General features: G+C 43.5%; 1 protein-coding gene and 1 long non-coding RNA gene across 3 annotated transcripts in view; one reads left to right on the top strand and one right to left on the bottom strand.

The window, feature by feature from the left end:
- The window catches only part of LOC149440351 (uncharacterized), a 109076-nt gene that overhangs the window by 36359 nt on the left and 45395 nt on the right, over positions 1–27322 (bottom strand). The window lies entirely within an intron of this gene.
- Positions 1–27322, top strand: part of DMTN (dematin actin binding protein) — an 81385-nt gene that overhangs the window by 22259 nt on the left and 31804 nt on the right. The window contains exons 1-2 of one of the 2 annotated variants that reach the window (XM_089658714.1): positions 5672–5999; positions 25118–25168. The gene's annotated coding sequence lies outside the window, so the exon portion shown is untranslated. Of the gene's footprint in view, positions 1–5671; positions 6000–25117; positions 25169–27322 lie in introns of those variants that run through there. The other variant, XM_089658715.1, reaches the window with a different exon arrangement.

Here is a 27322-nt window from a genome sequence, read left to right as displayed (position 1 = left end):
CCCCACAGCCATTTCCTCCTGTACCACTATCCCCTCCCTCCTAGATTGTAAGCTCCAAGAAGCAGGGCCCTCGAACCCCTCGTGTATTGTATTGTATTGTTACTGTATTGTCTCATGTACTGTCTCCCACTATAATGTACAGCGCTGAGCAAAATGTTTGGCGCTATATACTGTACTATACTGTAATAGCTTGTAGACTAAGAATGATCATTAGTTATTATACAATTACAAAATGACCTATTAATGTGTAACTAATTAGAAGGCTAAACTTGACACCATATGATAATTTAGCTCGTATCTATGTTGCATCTGAATTGGCATCATGCCATGATCTGTATGAAAACACTGTATAAAATTACCACTTAACCACTTCCATACAGGGCACTTTCACTCTCTTCCTGCCCAGGCCAATTTTCAGCTTTCAGTGCTCTCACACTTTGAATGACAATTTCACGGTCATGCACCACTGTATCCATATGAAATTTTTATACATTTTTGAGACAGATAGAGCTTTCTTTTGGTGGCATTTAATCACCGCTGGTTTTTTTTTTGTTAAACGAAAAAAAGAAATTTGAGAAATAAAAAGTTTTTCTTAATTTCTGTTATAAAAGTTTGCAAATAAGTAATTTTTCTTCTTCACTGATGTGCGTTGATGAAGCTGCACTGTTGGGCACTGATGAGGCTGTGCTGATGTGCACTAATGGGCACTGATGAGGCAGCACTGATAGGCCCTGATAAGCAACTGTATTGTTGCTGTATTGTCTCCCTTTATATTGTAAAGTGCTGAGCAAATTGTTGGCCCTATATAAATCCTGTATAATAGTAATAATAATAAGCTGCACTGATGGGCACTGATGAAGAGGCACTGATGAGGCTGAACTGATGGGCACTGACAGGCAGCACTGATATGCTGCACTGATGGGCACTGATTATCAGTGTAAACAAAGTACTGACAGCCTTGCTGGGTATTGATTGTCCTTTACTCACACAGATACAGCATGTGAGGAAAAGACTGCTGAGAACTGACAAGTCTGTTTATATGAGATCAGCTGTGCTTGGGCACAGCTGATCACATAGTAAAGGGCCGCTGTGATTGGCCCTTACCAAGATCTGTGATCAGCTGTGTCCAAAGGACACAGCAGTCACAGAGCGCACCCGATGCATGCCCCAGGAATCGCATGCAAGGCGCGTTCTGGGAGGACATCCATGAATGCCCTCCCAAAACAAGAGAACTGCACTGGCTTTTGGCTATAGCATGGTACTAAAGTAGTTAAGGTGCATCTAAATGCTTCTGCAAGACAGTCTAGTGAAGCCCAAATCCAGTTACTATGTGATGCTCAAGCCCCAAACAGCAAACAAAAAAAACTTTCTTTACTCTTCTCCTTCTTTTGTGTCTTACACACTCCCTCTCCCAAACACTGCAGCTCACACTGGGAGGGTTTCATCAACAGAGGCAGTGCTGTCAATACAGAAAGCAGTAGACAAGGTTAGGTGTGGTCAGATGCTGATTGACAAGCTTGTGAATCAGCAGCGTCAATGCTGATAGCCATGCTCCCAGCAACATGTTTCATATTACTGTAGTACAATAATGCACAGTTTATATGAGAGTGGCAACTCTAAACACAACTCAGGAGCAGTGCAGTATTGTTACCTTACAACCGCAGGAAGCTGCATTAGGTGGATTTCCCTGACACACTCAACCAGGGGTGGACTGACAACTCATGGGGCCCCCAATAGGGGATCATGGGGCCCCTGTATCCTCGCCCACACTCAAACCACACCCAAAAAAGTCTATGAAAGGTACCAGGGGCATCTCATGGGGCCCTCTACTGACCCTGGGCCCTCGGGCAGTGCCCGAGTTCCCAAATGGTCAGTCCACCCCTGCACTCAACAGAAATGTGTGGGATTGCAGGGTGACTAAGAGAAAACTCGACTAAAAGTCAAAGCATACAAACCCTGAACTAAAGTGACCACCATCCTTGATCCCCCTTGGCATGTACACAGCTAATTAGAACAATTGTTTAAAAGTTAATACTTTATTACTCATAATTGCTTAGTGTCAAAAACTTATGACTGTGTAAAAGACAATGTTGTCTTTGTCACATTACACCAGTTCGGACGGCACATTGACCAGCAGCTTGCTGATCCATAGAACTTTGTTGGAAATTTTTCAATATTAATGTTGATGTGTCAGGGATGCACAATTTATATTGTCCGACACCCGGGACATACAGGTCCAGGTGCTGGGAAAGTGATTTTTTTTTAAATGTAGTCCAGCTAAGGGCAAGCATCCACTTTAGCCTGGGTTCACACATATGTGAACTGAAATTTCAATGTCATTCCGGTTTCTATGCGATTTCAGTACAGGTGCAATTTTGTTGGCTCTCTCTCTCTCTCTCCACAACTTTTATACCCATTGGTGCCAGTGCCTCATTTACTTGCTCAGCAGATGCTCTTCTGCTGAGCGTTAAAAAAGCCTGACACTCCCCTTTCCTGATGTGCATCCAATCGGTACTCGTAACACTGCAAGGTCTCTCCCTTCCCTACTAGTCCCGGGTGCGGTGCTGGAGACAGGCAAGGAGGTGAGTAGGAGATAAACAGCGCAATGTTAAAAACATTAAAAGTTTAAGTCGCCATAAAGCCCCTTTTGTTTTTAAAAGCCCCAGACATTGTTAAAAGCACCTCAGAATTAAATCTGGCTTTGGTTAAATTATCTTTTTCTTTTTATCGGGACAAGTAGATTGTCATGCAAGACAAGTAGATTGGGACCTCGATTTAGTCCCTTGGACAAGTATTTTTTTTAATAATTTCCACAACCCTTTGTGTTAATATGCAATTTGGGACTGGTCAGCCTTCCTGGGTTGGTTGGGTTATCATTACCCATTTACTTGTTTAATCTGGTAACCAGGTGTGGTTGTAATATTGAGTTTGGGTTTGATAACTCTGACTTTAGTATGCATGTTGAAGTTGCTCTGTACTATGAGGAGTGTATGACCTAAACTCAGTAGGTGTGTAACGTCTTGACTGGTGTAAATTGCCAAAGACAACACTGCCTTATATATAGGGTGTGTGGTGAAGGGTGCCAGATTTAGACTTTTTACTGTCATAAGTTTTTAATACCAAGCAATTATGAGTAATAAAACAATGGCATTTAAACCATTGTTCTAATTAACTGTGTACATGCAAAGGGGGTCTAAGGATGTTGGTCGCTTTAGTTCAGGGTGTCTATGCCTTGACTTTTAGTCACTTAATTGCCTTCATACCCATCAGGAGCAAGTACAATTATAAGCAAGTTGGCATACAGTATTGCACTTGATTCCCTATAGTAGTTTTCACTTTTAACTAAGAGAAAACTGTAGCAGGTGCACTTATAATTACCTAAATGCTGTAACACATTTTTAAAAAAATGCGAAGCCATGGTTCTACCTTAGTACTCGATTATTTTCTTTATAGTGGGGAAAATAATCATTTGATCCCCTGCAGATTTTATAAGTTTGCCCACTTACAAAGAAATGAAGGGTCTATAATTTTTATGATAGGTGTATTTTAAATGATAGAGACAGAATATCAACCAAAAATCCAGAAAAAACACATGATACAAATGTTATAAATTGAGTTGCAGTTCAGTGAGTAAGATAAGTATTTGATCCCCTACCAACCAAAAATAATTCTGGCTCAGGGGCAGACTGACAACTCATGGGGCCCCCGGGCAATAGAGGATCATGGGGCCCCTGTGTCCTTGCCCAAACTCAAAAAAGCCTATGAAAAAGGTACCAGGGGCATCTCATGGGGCCCCCTACTGACCTGGGCCCTCGGGCAGTGCCTGAGTTTCCAAATGGTCAGTCCGCTTCTGTAATCTGGCTCCTACAGACTGGCTATGTGCTCATGTGGTACATAGATTAGTCCTGTCAATTTAAGAAGGTGCTCCTAACAACAACTCGTTATGTGCATAAAAGACACATAAGACATATTACGTGAATAAAAGACACCAATAAAAGACCAAAGAGCTGTCAAAGGACATCAGGGACAAGACTGTAGACCTGCACAAGGCTGAAATGGGCTACATGACCATCAGCAAGAAGCTTGGTGAGAAGGAAACAACTGTTGGAGTGATTATTCGCAACTGGAATAAATACAAATACATAATTCTTAAATGCATCCCCACATATCGCCACTTATGGCACATTTTCACACGCACCAAGTGGCTTGGTGCAGCACAATTTTAAAAGAAGGGTCAGGGACTTCTTCCCTGTCTTTCTTTATGGTAGGGCAGCACTTTAAAATAAATGGGCTGCCCAACCTGCGACGTGTGCATGCAAATGTGCATGCACAGATCTGGACTGAGCCTCATATTACAGTCCCTCTCTTTACAGCACAGTTCCCTCCCCTTCACATCAAAATCCCTCTTCACATTACTGTCCTCGCCCCCCCCCATGTCCTCAGCTCCCCCTATTACTGTCCTCAGCCTAAGGCTCTTTGGCATTAACTCAACTCAACATGTTTGGAGGAAGAAAAACGCTGACTATGGCCTTAACAACACCATCCCCACAGTCAAGCACGGAGGTAAAAACATTATGCTTTGGGGCTGTTTCTCTGCTAAAGGTATAGGCCGACTTTGCCGCATTGAGGGGCCAATGGACAGGGCCATGTATTGTAAAATCTTGGATGAGAACCTTCTTCCCTCAGCCAGAACACTGAAAGATGGGTCATGGATGGGTCTTCCAGCATGAGAATGTCCCAAAACATACAGCCAAGGCAACAAAGGAGTTGCTCAAGAAGAAGCACATTAAGGTCATGGAATGGCCTAGCCAGTCTCCAGAACTTAATCCTATAACAAATTTATAGAGGGAACTGAAACTTCAACTTGCCAAACGACAGCCAAGAAATCTTAAAGATTTAGAGAAGATCTGTAAAGAAGAGTGGACCAAAATCCCTCCTGAGATGTGTGCAAACCTGGTAACCAACTACAAGAAACGTCTTACCTCTGTGCTTGCCAACAAAGGTTTCTTCACCAAGCACTAAGTCATGTTTTGTTTGGGGATCAAATACCTATTTTACTCACTGGACTGCAACTCAATTTATAACATTTGTATCATGTGTTTTTTTTTTCTGGATTTTTGGTTGCTGGGTTATGGGCCAAAATAATTTTTTCAAGGTACTCCACGAAAAGTAGCTCTATAGTAGCTCCATTTATGCTCAAATAGTCAGTGCTGGAAAGGGGGTTTAGGGCCCTTTTGACTACTGATAACCTAACTCCTGCTAGAAAGGTGTCAGAGAATGGCAAAAAAAGTCTGATATTAGTGACATCACAGGCTGGTACCAGAGAATACTTGAGCTGGCAAAAAAAGAATATGTCAGTTGTAGGATGTGGCATACCAGCAAAAGCAGTAAAATATCTTCATTGTGCATGGTTACCCATATATACTGGGCAGCACTGACATCAATAGGGGGGTTCACACCATGTCTCTGGACATGAGCAGTCTGCAGTGTTGTGCTTTGGAATTTGCAGTTAATGGACTAGCTGCAAAACCTTTTAATGTATCATAATACCAGTGTCAGCCCACAGAGACATGGTGCGTCCCATTAGTATATATCTGTTTCATCATTCCCCTCCTGAAAACTGCCAAGGTTGTCTCCTCTGCCTGTATTGTACTCCTCCCTCCTGCTATCTCTCTTCTCTCCAATTCTGTGTGATGCTGACCTCTACTGCTTTCTCTTTTCCTTCATCCCTTCCTCTGACACTCTTGCATCTGTTGCACTTTCCCCTCTAACTAACACCTCTGCCTGTGTCTGGCTCATTGTCTTCCTTTCCTACCCTCTAATCTAAAGAGACACCCTGTGCTCCTTGTACATCCCCTCCCTGGCTAGGACAGTTCCTTGCATAGTACTGCTCCTGAGTGCAGGGAGGGGCAGTGGGAGACCGCCTGGATATCTGCGAACACAGACGAGACCTCAGAAAGAGACTGCACCTGCAGGAGACATCCGCCAATTCGACTAAGGTGCATTGTCCTGGCTGTGGGGGCTAGGGGTCTGATCAGAGAGCAGGAAACCACATGGGTCGAGGTGCAGTGACAGGACTGTGGGGGGTGTGTGCAGCAGAGATGTTGTTCTGGATGGAGAACTGGAATAGGGGGATATGATGGGAGCTTGCAGAACATGTATGATCCTAAGATCAGGAGTTAAATAGCTGGATGGATTGTACATGACAAGTTTATATTAGAATTTGTCAACAGGACACAATGCAAATGTATTATCAGCCATGTGCAGTGTAGATGAGTTAGCAAATGCTGTATGTTAAGGATGCTGAAGAGAAAACTGTATGATCTATAGAGTCACTAAATAATATTAGAACATACACACCTAGTAATCTATCTTCTCTGTGCATTTTTTTTTGCATATTAATGCTTTTATCGAAGACTGAACAGTTAAGTGGCACATGATTTGAATGCCCTCTAAACTACAGTCATGGCCATTGTTGTCTATTCAGTGCTACATGCCAGTGTTGGAATGGGTTATCCAGCATGCTGGAAATCTATTTGCACCACTTTAAGTTTTGCATTGACCACATCCTAACCCAAGTGCTGCTTTTTGCTTATGTCAGCTAGCAAAACGAGATAGTCATTCTAAGCTGAACCATGTTTATTCTAGTTATGGACACATATTGTACAGAAATATAAAAACAAATGACAGTAGGGGTTTAGCAGCTCTGTGCATGGTGACGTATAGTGGGAGAGTATTTAATGGTAAAGGGTGACGGGGACCACAGAGGACACTAAAAGGCAGTGCTATGTGTGACAGTACATGGTCAGCAATAAGAAAGCCATTTATATATCTGTAAACATGAAACAGCCGCTCTCATGATCAATACTGTATGTGTATGTATTCCTGTTGGTTTTATTTTGTTCAAGGAAATCGTGACCTCATCCTCTATTAATTATTAATACTTGATTTCCGAGAGCTATTATTAACCCCTGTATGACTACATTGATTGGTACTTGTCTGTGTCCTTATGGGCATGCTGGGATTTGTATTAGGCATTTTTATATGTGTCTGTTCAGAAGATGTACTGTATGTCTATAATCTATATTGTATTAGTCTCTAGTGCTGTTGCTTGTAATAGCCAATCAGGTTGTAGCTGTTACTCCCTGTCCTGTACAGATAAAATGAAGCATTGAGACTGATTGGGTATAATACCAACATGTCTATTCTTTGTTCCCAAGATCATAAATCATTATGTGTAAAAGAGTCACTTTGTCATTGCCCAATGTAAATGTACTGGCATGCCTACATTAATGAAAATGCATGCCAGTGTATTGTATGTAAACATTCTTTGTGTTTTGACTTACAGTAAAGAGAATTATTTAGTGACAACATATTCTGTAGTATTTAACTGGGGCACAGAACTATTTAAATCCATCCCTGACATATTAATGCAGAATCGCATGACAGTTCTGAGAAACTGATTAATCTATGTTTTGGTTGACGGCCACATAACACTCGCACACACAAGAGCAGATCAATCAGATTTATTGCATACTGTGTACCTGGTGGGGTTAAATCCAAGACCTAGTGCTGCAAAGAAAGTGTACTAACCATTTGGGTATAATATTTAAAGTGTTGCATAACTAACATAACAAGTGCACTTAAAAACAAGTGTGCGTGTTATCTTTATCGGAGTCTCTTTTCACATGTACAGTATATACATAACTGAAATTGGCCATGCAGTACAGAAAACAGAGCACCATGATAATGTCATCTTGTGGAGTTATCACTATGCCTAGAATTATATTACTCCTTCCACTGTCCAGGTCTTGCAGAACATCAGTTTATCATCTTTCCATGTGACCAGCACACAGATGGGCTGGGCTGATAGTTTCCATGGACGTGTGATGTTCAGGGTGGGGTGCACCATGCGGTGTTGGATGATAAGAGACAAGGATGTGTTATAGCCACGTGTGGGCTATGAACATACATGTACACATGCTAATATCCAGAATGGGTCTCTAAAATAAGCCTCTTGTTTATATACTAGGATGTTTCTCACTCTGCACCAGTGACGATAGGCTACCTCCTGTCCAGTGTATAGGGTTTGCTTAAAGCCAGGCATACATGGGTCAAATACTGAACACATTTCTTTCAAAAATTGTAACTAAGAGTTATCATTTGCACTTCACACCATTAGTGTGCTGCAGGAATTTTCATGTGGCCATTGAATTTGAGTGATTGGCATGTTTCAAACTGAAAAAAATTAGCATGAGTTGTGACCTTGAAAGAAAAGAAGATTCCCGACCACAAAAATTCTTTTCTTTATCAATATGATGTGAAATTGAAGGCTTAGTTGGTTGAATTTTGAAATCAATGATGGTATCAGTGGATTACAAAATGCACAAAATTTTAAATTTTCTAAAGAAAATTAGTTCGGACTTTGACCCATGTATGGCCTGCATTAACCTAGTATACACTACTAGTTTTTTTCCCTTCAACCCCGCGGGTTGAACAGAAAAAAAACTGACCGCTCAGGAGTAGCCGCTATACTAAATATCTGATGTTAGTAGAGAAATTTCCCCTGCTGTGCAATTGTGTTCTGACAGGGGGACGGCCCCCCACCAGAATACTTCGGTCAGTGCTTTCAGCCATTGGGAGATGCTGATCAGGAGCCGATCCGCAGACCTTTTTCGATCATACACACGGGCCGAATGTCAGCCAGTTTCTATCGAACCAACCAATGCCACCAAACATTCGGCCCCTGTGTATTAGGCTTTAGTCTTTGCTCTGGATCTCAATGTGTAGGGCTCAGTGGCTGTTATGTATACCAGTTTGAGTATAAGGCCTCATTCACAGGGCCGTAAAAATTTTACTGATGTTACTACACATGAGTTTTCTAGGAGAAAAGTTCCTGTGCAATGATCAGTAAAATACTTTCATATAGACAGCACAGTGGCTAAATGCTTAGCACTTGCGCCTGGCAGTACTAGGGTTGTCGGTTTGAATCCCAACCACGGCACCACCTGCCTGGAGTTTGCATATTCTCACTGTGCCTGCGTCGGTTTTCTCCGGGTACTCCAGTTTCCTCCCACTCCCCAAAGTCAAGCTAGTAGGTTAATTGGATCCTGTCTAAATTGGCCCTAGTATGTGTATCTATTAATGTAAGTTAGGGACCTTAGATTGTACGCCCCTTGGGGGTTAGGGACTGATGTGAATGTACAATATATATATGTAAAGCGCTGTGTAAATTGATGGCGCTATATAAGTACCTGTAATAAATAAATATAGACACATTTAAACACGTAAAGACGCGTAACAACATGCATGTGTACATAATTTCTTCCTATTAGAATTTATTTTTCCCCTTTGTTAAGACATAATATATGTGCTTATAAACACTCACACATGCATACACGCAGCAATCACGTTTTTAGACACAGATTTTTGGATTAAGTGTTATGGATCTGAAAGCATGTCATGTTTACGCACCTGTGTGAATGGCTTCATTGAAAGCAATGTAGCTGTATTCAGATCCACAATTTAAAAAATGCTTGTATGTGCGGTTTTTTTTACAACTGTGCGAATTAGGCCTAAGGCCTCATGCAGGGCATTGGATTTCCTCCTCTGAACACCTTTTAATTCCGGTAGGAAAAAGCTGCGTAAAAAACGTACCTAAAGGGCAGCACAGTGGCTAAATAGTTAGCACTTCTGCCTGGCAGTACTAGGGTCGTTGGTTCAAATCCCAACCCCGCTACCACCTGCCTGGAGTTTGCATGTTCTCCCTGTGCCTGCGTGGGTTTCCTCTGGGTACTCCGGTTTCCTCCCACACTCCAAAGACATGTTGGTAGGTTAATTTGGTTCCTGTCTAAATTGGCCCTAGTATGTGTGTGAATGAATGTGAGTTAGGGACCTTAGATTGTACGCCCCTTGAGGGTTAGGGACTGATGTGAATGTACAACATATATATGTGTAAAACACTGTGTAAATGGACAGCACTCTATAAGTACCTGAAATAAATAAATGTATTGCATACACATAAGTGCACTTAGGTTTGTTTAGGCACATCAAGTGTTTGAGCATCAATGGATTCCATTGGGCAGAATAATTTATTCTGGCCATTTCAATGAATGAACGCTGAAGGGCTAAACGGGTCTACCATCGTGTTTAGATGCATTTAGATACATTTAGGCTCGTCCAGCATTTTTGGTGTTCAAAAGAATCTCTCCTGAATGCGCTGGTGATGGAGTTTTTTCAGCCTGTAAACACTTCTCTTCTAATATGCTTGTAAATGCCTATTTGTGCATGGACCCATAGGCTAACATACAGTAGATATGCTTTTACAGACTGAAAAAAGTGCCAAAAAGCATGTAAAATAGTTTTGTAAACCCTATGTATGAGTAAGCTTCAGTCTCTGCCCTGCATATCACTGTACTAATCTTAGTCTCTGCTTTGTATATCATAATTCAAGGGCTGTCTCTGCTCTGTATGCCAGGGTTTGGATCAATATCTGCCCTCTTTCTTAGAGTGTAAGGTGGGGTAGAAACCTTAGAGAGGTGGAGATCTGCCTGAACAACATGCGAGAAGTCAAAGATCACCGGGCACAGTGTAGCCTCCTCACACCAGTTAAACCTCAAATTGCCATAATACTGTATTGCAATCGCGTGCATTGCACAGCAATCATGGGTTTAAAATTAGGTGATGAAGAGGCAACATATCGCCTCCTCACCACCTGTCAAGCACACTTGTATTGCTTTTCAGAGGAGCAGCAGTGAATGCTGAGCTTGTGAATAAGCCCTTAGTTGCATTCGGCAGAGGCATCCTTAGGGCTCATTCACACGTAAAGTTGGGGGATGATAAAAACCACGTGGTTGAGTTGTGGTTTTTACCGCCCCGAAACCCAACCGCGTTAGCTGCTGAGGCAGCAGCAAAGGTGTACACATAGAATTAAACCCTCTGTAGCTTTTGGTGGGTGCTACTGTCTGCCAATAACAACCCATTCAAGTAAATGGAGCCACTCTGCAAGTTCCCCACAACTGCATGCTTCTGCGGGGTCCAAGGAGTTAAAGCAGGTGGTGAGAAAGCAACACAACGCTGTCTGCTTTTATCCCTTGTTTGCAGGGCACTTGCAGAGCAGCCTCATTCATTTGAACCAACCATAAAAGGGCAGCTGTGACATGTGCACACCCCTGGCCACTGCAGCTAAATGGGGTGTGGTTGGGATGGGGTGGTGGGGGGGGGGTTGGTAAAACCACATCTTAACTACTGGGTTTTTACCACCCCCCAATATTCAAATGTAAATAAAAACTCTTACTGTCCTGGGCCTTATAAGGCTGATTTCACACTGATGTGCTGCAGTTTACCTGCACTGCAAGTGCATCTGTGACTTTCCTGGGTTAGCTGCACTTTGCCATAGACATGTATTATATCCTTCATGTATGGTGCACTTTCTCCAGCATTCAGGAGTTTTGGTTTGCTTTCAGAAAGTGCTCCAAACCCACAGGATATAATAGAAGTCTATGGCAAACCTGCAGGTACACTGCACTGTACCGTAATGTGGGTAAACCACAGCGCATCAGTGTGAAAGCAGCCCTATACTATTACACCCAGTGTCTTCACACCGACCTGAAGATCTCTTCTTTTCTGCTGCTGGCACCACTCTGGAGACCACTAGCCGGTATAAGAGGTGGAGTGCAATTGGTATCACTCCGCATGAGACAGGAGCCAGGACTACAGAGGAGGCATTGGCTTATGCGGCTCTTGCTCCCTACTACATCTCCAAATCCCCCTGCATTGCACTCTGATTAATGTTCTGGGATGACGGGTCAGCAAGCCCAGACAACGATCTACCAGTCACCTATGATCTACTGGTAGATTGTGAACTACAGGTTACTGAACCCCTGGGTAAGGGTTCAGTCTCTGCTCTTAGGCTACTTTCACACTGAGGCGTTGTGCTTGCAGTGCGGTTTAAAAACTCCTGCTTGCAGCATATTTGGGACATGTTTGGTGAGTTAAAAAAAGCCTCTTCCCATTGAAATCAATAGAAAACGCCTGAAAAACGCCTCTGAGTAGCGTTTTTGGTGCAGTTTTAAAGTCACGTGTCCTTTAACCGCTTCCCGACCGCAATGTACTGCAGCCGGGTGGCAGCTACAGGCAAAGCGACGTACCCGTATGTCGCTCTGGCTGTACCAACACAAGGGGGCGCAACATTCCCCCACCGCAACTGCTGTGTCCAGAGGACACAGCAGACTGAAGATCCCGGTAAACAGGACCCGTTGATCATGTGAACGCTATGCAATCACATAATCACAATGTAAGCAAAACTGTTATGAATCAATCTCATTCATAACAGCTCTGCTTCTTTTCCTAGTGAGCTGTGATTGGCCCACAGCTATCACATGATACATGGGGCCAATCACAGCACCCTGTACCATGTGACCAGCTCCAGCCAATCACAGATCACTATCTTGAGTTGTCAAAAACTTAACTCATTGATGACAGTTCATGAATGAGTTAGGTTCATGAAAGCAAACTTTGCATTGAAGGAGACATGAAAAAAAAAAAACTCTGCCAACCCTCCCCCTTCTCCAAGAGTAGTACAATGTTACTATGTAACATTGTACTATTCTGATAAAAGTATTTAAAAAAAATAAAAAAAAGTAAAATAAAAAAAACACCATATTGAGAATTTTTATTCTCTAGGGCCTCTGCTTTTAAAAAAAATATATAATGTTTGGGGGTTCAAAGTAATTTTCGAGCAAAAAAACTGTTTTTTCACATGAACAAAAAGTGTCAGAAAAGGTTTGGTCTTCAAGAGTGGGTGATGTGTGGCATAAGCTTCTAATGTTGGCCCTGAAATGCCAGGATAGTAGAAGCAACCCCTCCAAATAACCCCTTTTTTGGAAAGTACACACTCCAAGGTATTTGCTAAGAGGCATGGTGAGTATTTTGCAGATCTCATTTGCTGCCACGTTTTTGGAAAATGAAAAAAGAAAACAAAAATTTATTTTTTCTTTTCTTTTTTTCTATTTCAAAACCCTGTTACAAAAATAATATCTGTAGAATACTCACTACTATGCCTCTTATCAAATTTCTGAAAGTGTTCCAAACCCATAGGTTGGAGTGTCTACTTTCAAAAAGGGGTCATTTGGGGGGGTGTTTGTACTATCCTGGCATTCTAGAGCCTCTGAAACTGTGATAGGTAGTGGGGAAGTGATATGAGGAAATATGCTCTTTGAAAACCTGGAGGTGGTCATTGGATTTTGGGGGCCTGTATGTAGCTAGGCTGCCAAAAAGTCTCTTACATGTGGTATACCCATACTCAAGAGAAGAAGAAGAATGTGCAATCTGCAATATCCTGGGGTGTCTACTTTACAAAAAAGGGGTCATTGGGGGGGTGGGTTGTACTGCCCTGGCATTTTAGCACCTCAAGAATTGTGATAGGCAGTCAGAAAGTAAAAGCTACATAAATTCCAATATATAAACCATAGTTTGTAGACGCTATAACTTTTAAACAAGCCAATACATGTATTGAGATTTTTTTTACCAAAGACATGTAGCAGAATAAATTTTGGCCTACCTTTATAATTAACTTTGAGCTTATTGCATATTTTTTATAACCAAAAGTGTAAAATATAAATTTTTTTTCAAAATTTTCAGTCTTTTTTGTTTAGAGCGCAAAAAAGTAAAAACCACAGCGGTGATCATATACCACCAAAAGAAAGTTCTATTTGTGTGAAAAAAGGACATACATTTAGTTTGGGTACAGCATTGCACGACCGCGCAATTACCAGTTGAAATAAAGCAGTGCCGAACAGCAAAAAATGGCCTGGTCATGAAGAGGTTAAATCTTTTGGAGGGCAAGTGGTTAAAAAACGCTCAGAAAGTGCGGCAAAAGCACAGAAAACCACCTATGCATTTTTGCTGTGTTTTCGCAGCGGATCAGTGTAAAAGTAGCCTTACCAGGGGCAGACTGACCATTTGGAAACTCGGGTACTGCCCAAGGGCCCGGGGTCAGTAGGGGGCCCCATGAGATGCCCCTGGTACCTTTTTCATAGGCTTTTTTTAGTTTGGGCAAGGACACAGGGGCCCCATGATCCCCTATTGCCGGGTGCCCCATGAGTTGTCAGTCCGCCCCTGAGCCTTACTGCCAGTGTTTGGGCTCAGTCTCTCCTCTGTACCTTGGTGTATAGGACTCTCCTCTCTGCCTGACTGTAAGGGTTTTAGACTTTGCTCTGAATGTCAGTGTACATGGCCCATTCTCTGTTTTGTTTGTCAGTGTATAGGGCTCAGTCTCGGCTCATTGTTTTTGTGTATAGGATTGAGTTTCTGCCCTGCTCTCTATCTTGGTGTACAGGGCTCACTTTGTGCTCTTTATCTTGATGTACAGGGCTTAAGCCTAGTACACACGATCAGAAAATCGTACAAAAAATACATCTTTTGAAGTGATTGTACAATAATCTGATTGTTAATACTTAAATTTCAATTATTTGAAGGGACAAGCACGAAAATGTTTCTCGCATGATACCAGATCGTACAATTTTCGTTTAATCGGTACAGTTTTTGTCCAAAAATACAAAACAAATACATTACATCACTTTCAAATTTTCTGTCGTATAAGAATTTTGGTAATTTTGGTAACCTCTTCACTTGCAATATGAAAATAGCATGCATAAAAAAAAAAGGACGATCATTTATCCAATATTCTCACCGTGTGTACAGGGGGCTTTCCTCTGTGCTCTGTATCTTGGTGTACAGGGCTCACTCTGTGTTCTGTGTCTTGGTGTGCAGGGCTCACACTGTGTTCTGTGTCTTGGTGTACAGAGCTCACACTGTGATCTGTGTCTTGGTGTACAGGGCTCACTCTGTGCTCTGTGTCTTGGTGTACAGGGCTCACTCTGTGTTCTGTGTTTTGGTGTACAGAGCTCACACTGTGATCTGTGTCTTGGTGTACAGGGCTCACTCTGTGCTCTGTGTCTTGGTGTACAGGGCTCACTCTGTGCTCTGTGTCTTGGTGTACAGAGCTCACACTGTGCTCTGTATCTTGGTGTACAGGACTCACTCTGTGTCTTGGTGTACAGAGCTCACACTGTGTTCTGTGTCTTGTGTACAGGGCTCACTCTGTGTTCTGTGTCTTGATGTACAGAGCTCACACTGTGCTCTGTGTCTTGGCGTACAGGGCTCACACCGTGCTCTGTGTCTTGGTGTACAGGGCTCACACCGTGCTCTGTGTCTTGGTGTACATGGCTCCCTCTGTGCTCTGTGTCTTGGTGTACAGAGCTCACACTGTGCTCTGTGTCTTGGTGTACAGGGCTCACACTGTGCTCTGTGTCTTGGTGTACGTGGCTCACTCTGTGCTCTGTGTCTTGGTGTACAGAGCTCACACTGTGCTGTGTCTTGATGTACAGGGCTCACACTGTGCTCTGTGTCTTGGTGTACAGGGCTCACTCTGTGCTCTGTGTCTCGGTGTACGTGGCTCACTCTGTGCTCTGTGTCTCGGTGTACAGGGCTCACACTGTGCTCTGTGTCTTGGTGTACAGGGCTCACTCTGTGCTCTGTGTCTTGGTGTACAGGGCTCACACTGTGATCTGTGTCTTGGTGTACAGGGCTCACTCTGTGCTCTGTGTCTTGGTGTACAGGGCTCACTCTGTGTTCTGTGTCTTGGTGTACAGAGCTCACACTGTGCTCTGTGTCTTGGTGTACAGGACTCACTCTGTGTCTTGGTGTACAGAGCTCACACTGTGTTCTGTGTCTTGTGTACAGGGCTCACACTGTGTTCTGTGTCTTGATGTACAGAGCTCACACTGTGCTCTGTGTCTTGGTGTACAGGGCTCACACCGTGCTCTGTGTCTTGGTGTACATGGCTCCCTCTGTGCTCTGTGTCTTGGTGTACAGAGCTCACACTGTGCTCTGTGTCTTGGTGTACAGGGCTCACACTGTGCTCTGTGTCTTGGTGTACGTGGCTCACTCTGTGCTCTGTGTCTGGGTGTACAGAGCTCACACTGTGCTCTGTGTCTTGATGTACAGGGCTCACACTGTGCTCTGTGTCTTGGTGTACAGGGCTCACTCTGTGCTCTGTGTCTCGGTGTACGTGGCTCACTCTGTGAACTGTGTCTCGGTGTACAGGGCTCACACTGTGCTCTGTGTCTTGGTGTACAGGGCTCACTCTGTGTTCTGTGTCTTGGTGTACAGAGCTCACACTGTGCTCTGTGTCTTGGTGTACAGGACTCACTCTGTGTCTTGGTGTACAGAGCTCACACTGTGTTCTGTGTCTTGTGTACAGGGCTCACTCTGTGTTCTGTGTCTTGATGTACAGAGCTCACACTGTGCTCTGTGTCTTGGTGTACAGGGCTCACACTGTGCTCTGTGTCTTGGTGTACATGGCTCCCTCTGTGCTCTGTGTCTTGGTGTACAGAGGTCACACTGTGCTCTGTGTCTTGGTGTACAGGGCTCACACTGTGCTCTGTGTCTTGGTGTACGTGGCTCACTCTGTGCTCTGTGTCTTGGTGTACAGAGCTCACACTGTGCTCTGTGTCTTGATGTACAGGGCTCACACTGTGCTCTGTGTCTTGGTGTACAGGGCTCACTCTGTGCTCTGTGTCTCGGTGTACGTGGCTCACTCTGTGCTCTGTGTCTCGGTGTACAGGGCTCACACTGTGCTCTGTGTCTTGGTGTACAGGGCTCACTCTGTGTTCTGTGTCTTGGTGTACAGAGCTCACACTGTGATCTGTGTCTTGGTGTACAGGGCTCACTCTGTGCTCTGTGTCTTGGTGTACAGGGCTCACTCTGTGCTCTGTGTCTTGGTGTACAGAGCTCACACTGTGCTCTGTATCTTGGTGTACAGGACTCACTCTGTGTCTTGGTGTACAGAGCTCACACTGTGTTCTGTGTCTTGTGTACAGGGCTCACTCTGTGTTCTGTGTCTTGATGTACAGAGCTCACACTGTGCTCTGTGTCTTGGTGTACAGGGCTCACACCGTGCTCTGTGTCTTGGTGTACAGGGCTCACACCGTGCTCTGTGTCTTGGTGTACATGGCTCCCTCTGTGCTCTGTGTCTTGGTGTACAGAGCTCACACTGTGCTCTGTGTCTTGGTGTACAGGGCTCACACTGTGCTCTGTGTCTTGGTGTACGTGGCTCACTCTGTGCTCTGTGTCTTGGTGTACAGAGCTCACACTGTGCTCTGTGTCTTGATGTACAGGGCTCACACTGTGCTCTGTGTCTTGGTGTACAGGGCTCACTCTGTGCTCTGTGTCTTGGTGTACGTGGCTCACTCTGTGCTCTGTGTCTTGGTGTACAGAGCTCACACTGTGCTCTGTGTCTTGATGTACAGGGCTCACACTGTGCTCTGTGTCTTGGTGTACAGGGCTCACTCTGTGCTCTGTGTCTCGGTGTACGTGGCTCACTCTGTGCTCTGTGTCTCGGTGTACAGGGCTCACACTGTGCTCTGTGTCTTGGTGTACAGGGCTCACTCTGTGTTCTGTGTCTTGGTGTACAGAGCTCACACTGTGATCTGTGTCTTGGTGTACAGGGCTCACTCTGTGCTCTGTGTCTTGGTGTACAGGGCTCACTCTGTGTTCTGTGTCTTGGTGTACAGAGCTCACACTGTGCTCTGTGTCTTGGTGTACAGGACTCACTCTGTGTCTTGGTGTACAGAGCTCACACTGTGTTCTGTGTCTTGTGTACAGGGCTCACACTGTGTTCTGTGTCTTGATGTACAGAGCTCACACTGTGCTCTGTGTCTTGGTGTACAGGGCTCACACCGTGCTCTGTGTCTTGGTGTACATGGCTCCCTCTGTGCTCTGTGTCTTGGTGTACAGAGCTCACACTGTGCTCTGTGTCTTGGTGTACAGGGCTCACACTGTGCTCTGTGTCTTGGTGTACGTGGCTCACTCTGTGCTCTGTGTCTTGGTGTACAGAGCTCACACTGTGCTCTGTGTCTTGATGTACAGGGCTCACACTGTGCTCTGTGTCTTGGTGTACAGGGCTCACTCTGTGCTCTGTGTCTCGGTGTACGTGGCTCACTCTGTGCTCTGTGTCTCGGTGTACAGGGCTCACACTGTGCTCTGTGTCTTGGTGTACGTGGCTCACTCTGTGCTCTGTGTCTTGGTGTACAGAGCTCACACTGTGCTCTGTGTCTTGATGTACAGGGCTCACACTGTGCTCTGTGTCTTGGTGTACAGGGCTCACTCTGTGCTCTGTGTCTTGGTGTACAGGACTCGCTCTGTGTCTTGGTGTACAGGACTCGCTCTGTGTCTTGGTGTACAGAGCTCACACTGTGTTCTGTGTCTTGGTGTACAGGGCTCACTCTGTGTTCTGTGTCTTGGTGTACAGGGCTCACTCTGTGCTCTGTGTCTTGGTGTACGGTGCTCACTCTGTGCTCTGTGTCTTGGTGTACAGGGCTCACTCTGTGCTCTGTGTCTTGGTGTACAGGGCTCACTCTGTGCTCTGTGTCTTGGTGTACAGGGCTCACTCTGTGCTCTGTGTCTTGGTGTACAGGGCTCACTCTGTGCTCTGTGTCTTGGTGTACAGGGCTCACTCTGTGCTCTGTGTCTTGGTGTACAGGGCTTACTCTATCCTCTGTGTCTTGGTGTACAGGGCTCACTCTGTGTTCTGTGTCTTGGTGTACAGGACTCGCTCTGTGTCTTGGTGTACAGAGCTCACACTGTGTTCTGTGTCTTGGTGTACAGAGCTCACTCTGTGTTCTGTGTCTTGGTGTACAGGGCTCACTCTGTGCTCTGTGTCTCGGTGTACAGGGCTTACTCTATCCTCTGTGTCTTGGTGTACAGGGCTCACACTGTGCTTGTGTATCAGTGTATATTACTCAGTCTATGCTCTGTGTCTCAGTATATGAAGCTCATTCTTTCCTCTGTGTCTCAGTGTATATTACTCAGTCTCTGCTCTGTGTCTCAGTATATGAAGCTCATTCTTTCCTCTGTGTCTCAGTGTATATTACTCAGTCTCTGCTCTGTGTCTCAGTGTATGAAGCTCGGTCTTCACTCTGTGTCTCAGTGTATAAAGCTCAGTCCTTCCTCTGTGTCTCGTTATAGATGGCCCACTAGTGTATTTATGTGGTACGTGTTTTTTGTACTACCCCTTTTTTATGCTGGTGGTGTTGACTTATTCATGTCGGCAAATGCAAGAAGTTTGGCAAATGAAGTATTGATGGTGTGTCCATTTTGTTTTCTGACAACTGGAGAAAAATATTGGTATTAAAAGGTGTCTCTTTCCTGTGTCAGAAAATTGAGAATTATTTACATGGCACACTGTAAACCTCCTATTTTCTGTACAGCTTGTTTATATATTTGTCTTCCCTCATGTCACAGTGATCTCATTGACTGCATTGTCCTATAGAGTGGGAGAGGAAGTAGAGGTTGTCCTGTAAAGTCTGGGCTATGAGAAGGGAAGTGAGTCTATTGGAGAGGAAAGCTTACACATGGAAAGTGCACAAGAGGTCAGACAGTGACACAGGTGCGGAGTTCTTCCATACTGGCTCCTGACAGCTCACTATACGTCCAGCACCTGTCACTCCTCACCATTACTTTTAAACTTCTGCCATCATTTCACATGAGACTGGTTTTTCTTACCATGTAAAAGCACATTGAAAGAGGTTTTTTTTTACTTGCTACCAACAATTAATGAAACATTTGCTTAAGATCCGTATATCGATATTGATCACTTGCTAATTCTAATTTCACTGAGCTTTAAAGTGGTTGTAAAGGATAAAGGCTTTTTTAGCTATTTCCTGTATTAAGGTGAAAAAAAAAACTTTTAGGTGCAGCTTCCCCCGTCCCCTTAAATACTTACTTAAGCCTGATCTCGATCCAGCGCTGTGCCCAAGATAAACAGCACTGCTCTTTCTCTGCCTCCTCACTGGACTTAGTGAGAGCAGTGGGAACCATTGGCTCCTGCTGATGTCAATCAAATCCAGTGACTCAGGGGGCAGGGCCAAGCCACACTGTGTGTATCAATAGATGCACATAGTGTGGCTTGGGATCGAGCCCGCATGAGTACCCCCTTTGGGAAAGCAGAAAAAGACAGGAGCATTGGTGGGGGACCTTAGAAAAGAAGGATCAGGGCTATCAGGGAGGAGCAACCCTGGCACACAAGTCACAAATAAGCTACTGTACATACCTGGTTCAACAAAATTGAAGGAATACTGGCTTAAACATCGATTTCCTAAAAAAAAATATTAAAGCTATACCATTTTAACTGCAACCTTAAAGCTGGCCATAAACTAGCATATTTGTGAACAAACAATCATAGAAATATTCAAATTGTGTTTACTTTTTCCATTCAATTTTGGAATTTCTATAATTTCCAGAATGAAAACCACGTGCACTGTTAGAAATGAATTTGTTTGAGAAAAAGTTTCCATCCCGTTCATTTGAATTTTCATCATTATGGTCAAAAATGAATGTTGAATTAACCCGCTAACAATTAGAGAATCGAACAAACATTCCTAAAATAAAACATTTCTAATGAAATTCTGTACAGCCAGCTTATCATAGCAAAACAAAGTATTTTTTATTAACCATTTAGGCATGATATTCAAAGGGTTACACACCTAACGATTCAACATTTATATGCTCCCAAGCCTCTTTTGACCCCCTGCTCAACCCAACACCCCACCCCACTACTGTTTGTATTTCCCAAGACCTCACCACTTTTTTGGGATACAGCACGAAACACTGGTTTTGTAATGGTGTGTAGCTGACTGTGATATAAATCTTTTGTTCAGTGCCTCCTTCATACCCAGCAAATACTGTCCCAAGCAGCTGTCTTGCGACATTGTGAGGTTTAACAGTAGCCTCTGCTATTGAGTTGTTCCGCTTGACCACCCCCTTCTGATCCCTCAGGAATTCATTTTGCGGGTGTTACAATGATCACACAATGCGTTGTGTTTTGAGAATGGAGGATGAGCAGTTATTTGGCATTTTAATGGCCCATACACATAACACGATGATTTGTGTGATCATAGTAATATTTGCATAATGAATGGCGAAGTGGAAGGGGTGAGTCTGTGCCACAACTTTTCTCAGTAGCAGCTACTGTTAATTTTCACAGTGCTGGGAGACAGCCACTCATGGCAATACCTAGCAGCTATGAATGAGGCATTGAACAGAGGATTTTTACCATAAACAGCGACCTGTAGTTAATGGGATCAAGCAATCTCTGAAAGTTTAGGCTAGATGCTATTATCTGCACTGTTTTTTTTTTTAGAGAGAAAAAGTGATATAGAACTATGAACCATCTCAATGCACCAAACTACCTCCTCTAAGCTCACTCCATTTATATGCAATTAGCTTTTCCACTGTTTTAACTCCATAGCTAAAGCTATCCACTGCCATCTTAATAGCATCATGGGGCCCTGGGCAATGAAAAGCACTGGGGCCACTATCAGGGAGATGGTGACCTGCAATGCACGTAGTAGGCTGCAGCAATGGATGTGGCTAAATTATGCTACATATTGGGTGTGGAATTTTAGTCTGATTAGAAGTTTTTGTCTTCTTTTATTTTTTACATTTTCATAAAATTATTTTTTATACTTATTTCCCAATTCTGTTGGGGGGTGGTCTTTGGTGAGATATAAGGGGTCTAAAGACCCCTGAAGTCTCACTTTTGAAACAAAGAAAGAGACTGAGGAAACACATTCCCCAGTTCCTTTCTGCAGCCTCAGCTGCACGGCAGATGAATGAACAGGAGACAGAGGCTCCTGTTTGTTCATAAACTGAAGCATATTATACACAGTTTTCTATGATTCAGTTATGAATGGACACAGTGAGTGATTGGTACCAATCATTCACTGTGTCCATTTAGAAAAGGAAGGGACTAGTAAATTACATAATTCCTGGTTGCTTCTCCCGCTCTCCATCCTGAAGATCCCTGCACCTGCTGGCAGGAGAGGAAGGAAGCCGGCAGCCCTGGGAGGGGGCACACAGGGACACACAGGTGGGAATCTGATAGTGGATAGAGTGGGTGATCATTGCAGTGGGTGGGGGAAACTACAGGAACCAATCTTTTGTAGCTCACCCTGCAACAGCTAAAAAGCCAGAGGGAGGAGGATATGCCATCTTTCAGCTGTTGCAATAAGAGCCACATAGAAGATTGGTTCCAGTTATTTCCCCCAACCACCGCATTGATCACCCACTCTGTCCAGTGTCCATGTGCGATTATCCCTTCTTGGGGGGACTGCCTGAGCAATAAGATGGCACTGAAGCCACCATTGTCCTGTCATAATTTCAATCAAGCAGCTACACCGACTGAACTATTCAATCTCTCCCTTCAAACATACAATGCAATGATACTTCCTATACTGAAAAAAAAACACTCTTCATCTTTCAACTTTCACCCCATTTCTATTTTCCTTTTCCTTCCAATCTGTGTTAATACCTTGTATATAAGAGAGTAAAAACTGAACTCTAGGCAAAAAAAGCACTCATTCAAATATATTTTTCAATAGGCAGAAAGAATATAAATCCGGTTGTGTTCTCCAAATGCCTTTGCAAACCCAGTTATTACCTTGTAAAAGTAGTGGTGATATCATCACTGTAATATACATAGCCTGTGCAGAAAGCAGAGATGTGGGAGGAACCAAGCAGCCTACAAACATTACAGACTGCCTCGAGAAAACTACAGGGGAGTGGATATAAGACTAGTCAGCCTGCACAAGGAGAGAGAGCAGCAGTGACTGGTCTTTATTACAGGAAGCTTCTGCACTAAGGACAGGTTTCACTCTGGATTACTGTACAGATCTGGAAGTAATACAGAAAGCGCAAAAGTTTTAAGTAAGAGTACATGTGCCACTTGTATTTAGATATTTGATGATTCAATTTAGCTTTAAATATTTCCACACATCTAGCTCAATCCTGACATTCTTCCTGCAAATCCAACTAAAACTGAACTGGTACATGACCTAATCAGAGCCAAATCAAAAGGTGACTTTATCCAGCTTCTTTTTAATTGCTCCTCTTCCTCTGGTAGAACCTTTTCTGCTGGAGATCCCAAGGTTTATTATTTGGCCAGATACTTTTTCCTATTTATGCAATCTCTTTAGCAAATATATCTTTTCCTTTGACCTCTAATACCAGATACCTCTAATATCATGCAGATGATAACCAGATCTATGGTACCTATCCACTTCTGACTTGTCTCCCTCTGTCCTAAAAATTGTTGCACCTTGCCTTTGTAGACTTGTTTTTGGATCTCTGAAATGTCCCTAAAACTTAAAGAAGAACTCCAGGATCATCACCCATTACTACACCCCCCCCCCCACAGAAAACACTAAACAGTTAATAACATTTAGAAAATCCTTACCATTTAGGAGAAAAGTCTGATTGAATTTTCATGACCTCATTTCTGTAATTCAACAGAGAAATGCATCTGCTCTGCCAAGGAGAAGGTATAACAGCAGGGATTACATCATATCATCTCCTCTCTCTCTCTCTGCAGTAAAAGGAAACTACAGTTCCCATCATCCACAGGGAATTGTAGCTACTTTACCCTCTCTGCTCTACCAAAGACCCGCTTATGCTCACTCATAAGATCACCCAATGAAAGTCGTCTAAAGAGTAGCCCTTGTGATCTCAAATTCTCTTCCACCATCTTAATAGGCTTGCTCCTATATTTCAACAGTCCCTCAGACTACCTTCTCCTCCCTGTCTAACCATTCCTAACAAATAACCTCCTCCTGTCATCTCTCTTATCCACTGTACTGTAACTAGTGCTCCTGGCTTCTTTGATTGTAAGGTCATTCAGGCAATTATTATTATATTATTATACAGGATTTATAAAGCGCCAACAGTTTGCTCAGCGTTTTACAATATAAAGGGAGACAATACAGCAACAATACAGTTCAATACAAGAGGGAAAGGAGGGCCCTGATCCTTGGAGCTTACAATCTAAGAGGGAGGGGCTAGTGGTACAAAAGGTAATTACTGTGGGGGATAGACTGGTAGGAAGAGTAGAAGATTCCATTATTAGCTGAGGGCAGGATAGGCTTCCCTGAAGAGATAGGTTATCAGAGATCGCCTAAATGTGAGCAGAGTAGGCGATAGTCTGATAAATTGGGGTAGAGAGTTCCAGAGGATGGGGGAGGCTCAGGAGAAGTCCTGGAGATGAGCATGGGAAGAGGAGACAAGGGAGCTAGAGAGCAGGAAGTCATGTGAGGAGCAGAGAGGACGGTTTGGGTTTCCTGATGGTGACACCTCTTTGATACCTGTTTAATGCTTTATACTTTGTTTGAAATCCATTTATTACCCTTTGTTATCTAAAGTACAGTGCCACATAATATGTTGGTATCTAATAAACTATGGATAATAATAAACTCAAAATAATAAAGACTGTAATTTTATGTTTTTTTCACAGCAAGGCTGCCATGCCACCATAATAATCATCTTCCCTAAGACAGAAGTTTGGCATGGACTGTAAATAAAAATACAATCTAGTAACAAAGGTGAATGACCCCTGGTAATAAAAGGGTTAACAGAAAGAAATGTGTAGGCAGGTGCCATCCCAATTCTCCATTGCAAGTGGCACTCAACTGGAGTGGTGCTGCAGCTGGAGAGGAAGTCAAAAGAAAATTGGTTACTTTGTGGTTTCCTTGGTCCCCTGAGGCAGTGTTCTGGTTGGCTACACTGCATACTCCTGACCTTGGTGACCATCTTGGGTCAGCAGAGCCTTATTAAGTGCCTGCCCCCAGGCTTTGGCGTGCATTTTGAGTACACAGACCACTGGCCAGAACCTCAGTGGTCATTAGAGTCTCCTGCATTTTACTAATAAATGTCAGAGGGTTGGACTTTGTGATGAAAGTGGCAGAAGATAGTGAGAGAAGTTGGAGCCCAGCATGAATCCTGGACTTAGAAACCTGAGGCTCCAGAGGAATATAGGGAGTGCTTAAGCTAAGTATACATGGGCCAAATATCGAGCATGAGTCGAATATCGAGCTTCAACAAAATGGCAGCCTCCAGCAAGAAAAAACAGGAATAATGCTGGAGGCAATTTACAGCACACACTAATGTTGGTTGCAGAATTATTAATGGGGAATGTATGTTCCTTGCTAAAAAAAACCATTATTTTCTATAAATTGAATGAGCAAAGTTCCGCTTTAATGCTCTGATTTTTTTTTTCGTCCTTCAGCATCGGAGTAGAACCTAGGGAGTCACGTGATGCAGAGAAACACACAGACTGGTAAGAACTACAAAACATCATGTTCAAACGTACTGTATCCCTAGCCACAAAATTTACCAAATTGTCCCTTTCTAAGCAGATATGCCTTGCTGCCAGAGTATTAGGAAGCCAGGTACTGAATTGATCTTGTAACTCATATTAATCAATAAATATGAAAGATTTAAGCACTGTGTGTCCGAAAAGAACTCTTAGATCAGTTTGAAGACAAATGTTAACAGTTGTACAATCACTGCATTCTCCCTATGTAGATTTCCTCCAGGTACTCCAAAAACACACTGGTAGGTTAATTGGCTTCTGTCTAAATTTGCCCTAATATGTGTTGTGGGAACTCGCTTCAAAGTTGTAGAGCTTTGTTAACGCACACAGCAACTCGCTTTCTTTAAGGGCCTTTTTGCCCAATTTTATTTACAGAAAATGTCCCAGAACATAAAGCTTCCCACGCAGGGGTTTCCACCATCACACAAATTAAACAACGATTCAGCCTTCTGGCTTACACACAGTTCAATGTCTGTCTCCTGCAGACTCTTCCCAAATTATAGCCACTAGCACACAGCTAGTCTGGCTTCCACCTGACTCCAAGGCAGAGACCTCCCATCTGCCAGGGTGGAGCCCTGCTGACTCCTAGCTGCCGGGGTGGAGCCCTGCTGACTCCTAGCTGCCGGGGTGGAGCCCAGAACCCTGGTCCTGACTCTATGAAGAGGCCTGCACACACCTGTGCCATCAGTCTCCTGGCCATTCCCAAAACCTGGTCCCAGGATTGGAGATTTCATCCCTCCCAGATCTCTTTGAAATCTCCAGGCTCCAGATCCCAAAACAGACCTTACAAACAAAGGAGGAAAGTGAAAAGCCACTCTCCTCCGTATCAAACACTTACCCTGGAGCCCCTCAACCTGCCTAGTTGAGAATCCTGGGTGACAGATCGTCACACTGTCACAGTGTGAACAAATTTGGCATGCATATGTGTTATCACATTCTGCATGCCTTTCCCAATTCAAGCAATTAGGTTGCAGAAAGACCTGGCAAAAAAGCTTTCAAGTTTATCAGACATGGTGCCCAGAAGGTTGGCCCATAGGATCATTGAGAGTCGAATATGACTAAATGGATATATACATACAATGAATGTCAATCACTTTGATACTTTATTTTATATTATTGCTACTTGTTTTTTCAGTTACAGCTGCAAAGTTCCACCCTAGTACCGAGCCTCTAACCTTGATAAAAGCAGTCATATGATCTACTTCGTCCTTAGATACTGGGGGAACAGTAGGTATACAGATTAACCATACCTGCACTATTTTCTCAGCATTAGTAGGGGTGAGGTAAGAAATTTCCTTCACTAGAGGTGAACATTTTCACCTTACCTCCTGACAAGAATGGCTGCACACCCTGTGCAACAGGTTCAGCCCACTAGGCACCTTCAGAGCAGATCTGTCCTACAAGTATGAAAAACACCTAATGGGGAACTAACCATACAAATATGATCCAACCCCTTCAGTCCTATAAACACAGAGGAGTCCATAACCAGATACTAAATTATAAGCAGTTTGCCAAGGATGGGTCTATTGAGGAACTGTTCATCTATTGATATTCAATCCCTTTAGATAGAGACACGTTAAAAAATAAGAGCACTTTCGTAGTCCATAACTGAATACAACACAATTCTTCTGTCCTGAACAACACTGTTAATCCTTTCTGCTCTTCTGGGGCATGTGCATGGTTTCTTACCTACATCCAAAGCCATATTTAGACATCATGCTGCCCTAGCCACAGCTAAAGGATGACTCTTTTTTGTACAGTCTCTTCCCCATATTGTCCTATAATAATTTTAGTAAAAGCTTTTGTCAGAATTAACTACTGAAGGTAGCAAGCTATTGCTTAATAGGTGGAACTATTTTTCAGCTGTATAGACCACCAAACAAGAGAGAGAAGATATGGCTTTATGTGTACCCTGAACCTTAAAGATTCTGTCAGCCCCTCTCAACACCCCTTACAGAAGCACTGTATATTTTAAGGCCTGGTGATGGCCCCATTACTCTGCTGTCCTAGGCACTGACCAATGATTATAGTACATACAGTTGTGCACATGCCCTCTCCCATACATTTAACAGAATCCAGCACCTGCACCATGCTGCAGATCAGGTAGCTGGGGTAAAC

Source organism: Staurois parvus, unplaced genomic scaffold (assembly GCF_062004578.1).
Source record: "Staurois parvus isolate SC_StPar_1 unplaced genomic scaffold, SC_StPar_1.0 ptg001090l, whole genome shotgun sequence".
Classification (NCBI taxonomy): domain Eukaryota; kingdom Metazoa; phylum Chordata; class Amphibia; order Anura; family Ranidae; genus Staurois; species Staurois parvus.
The sequence above is the reverse complement of the archived record's forward strand: the minus strand, read 5'-3'. Positions and strand labels throughout refer to the sequence as shown.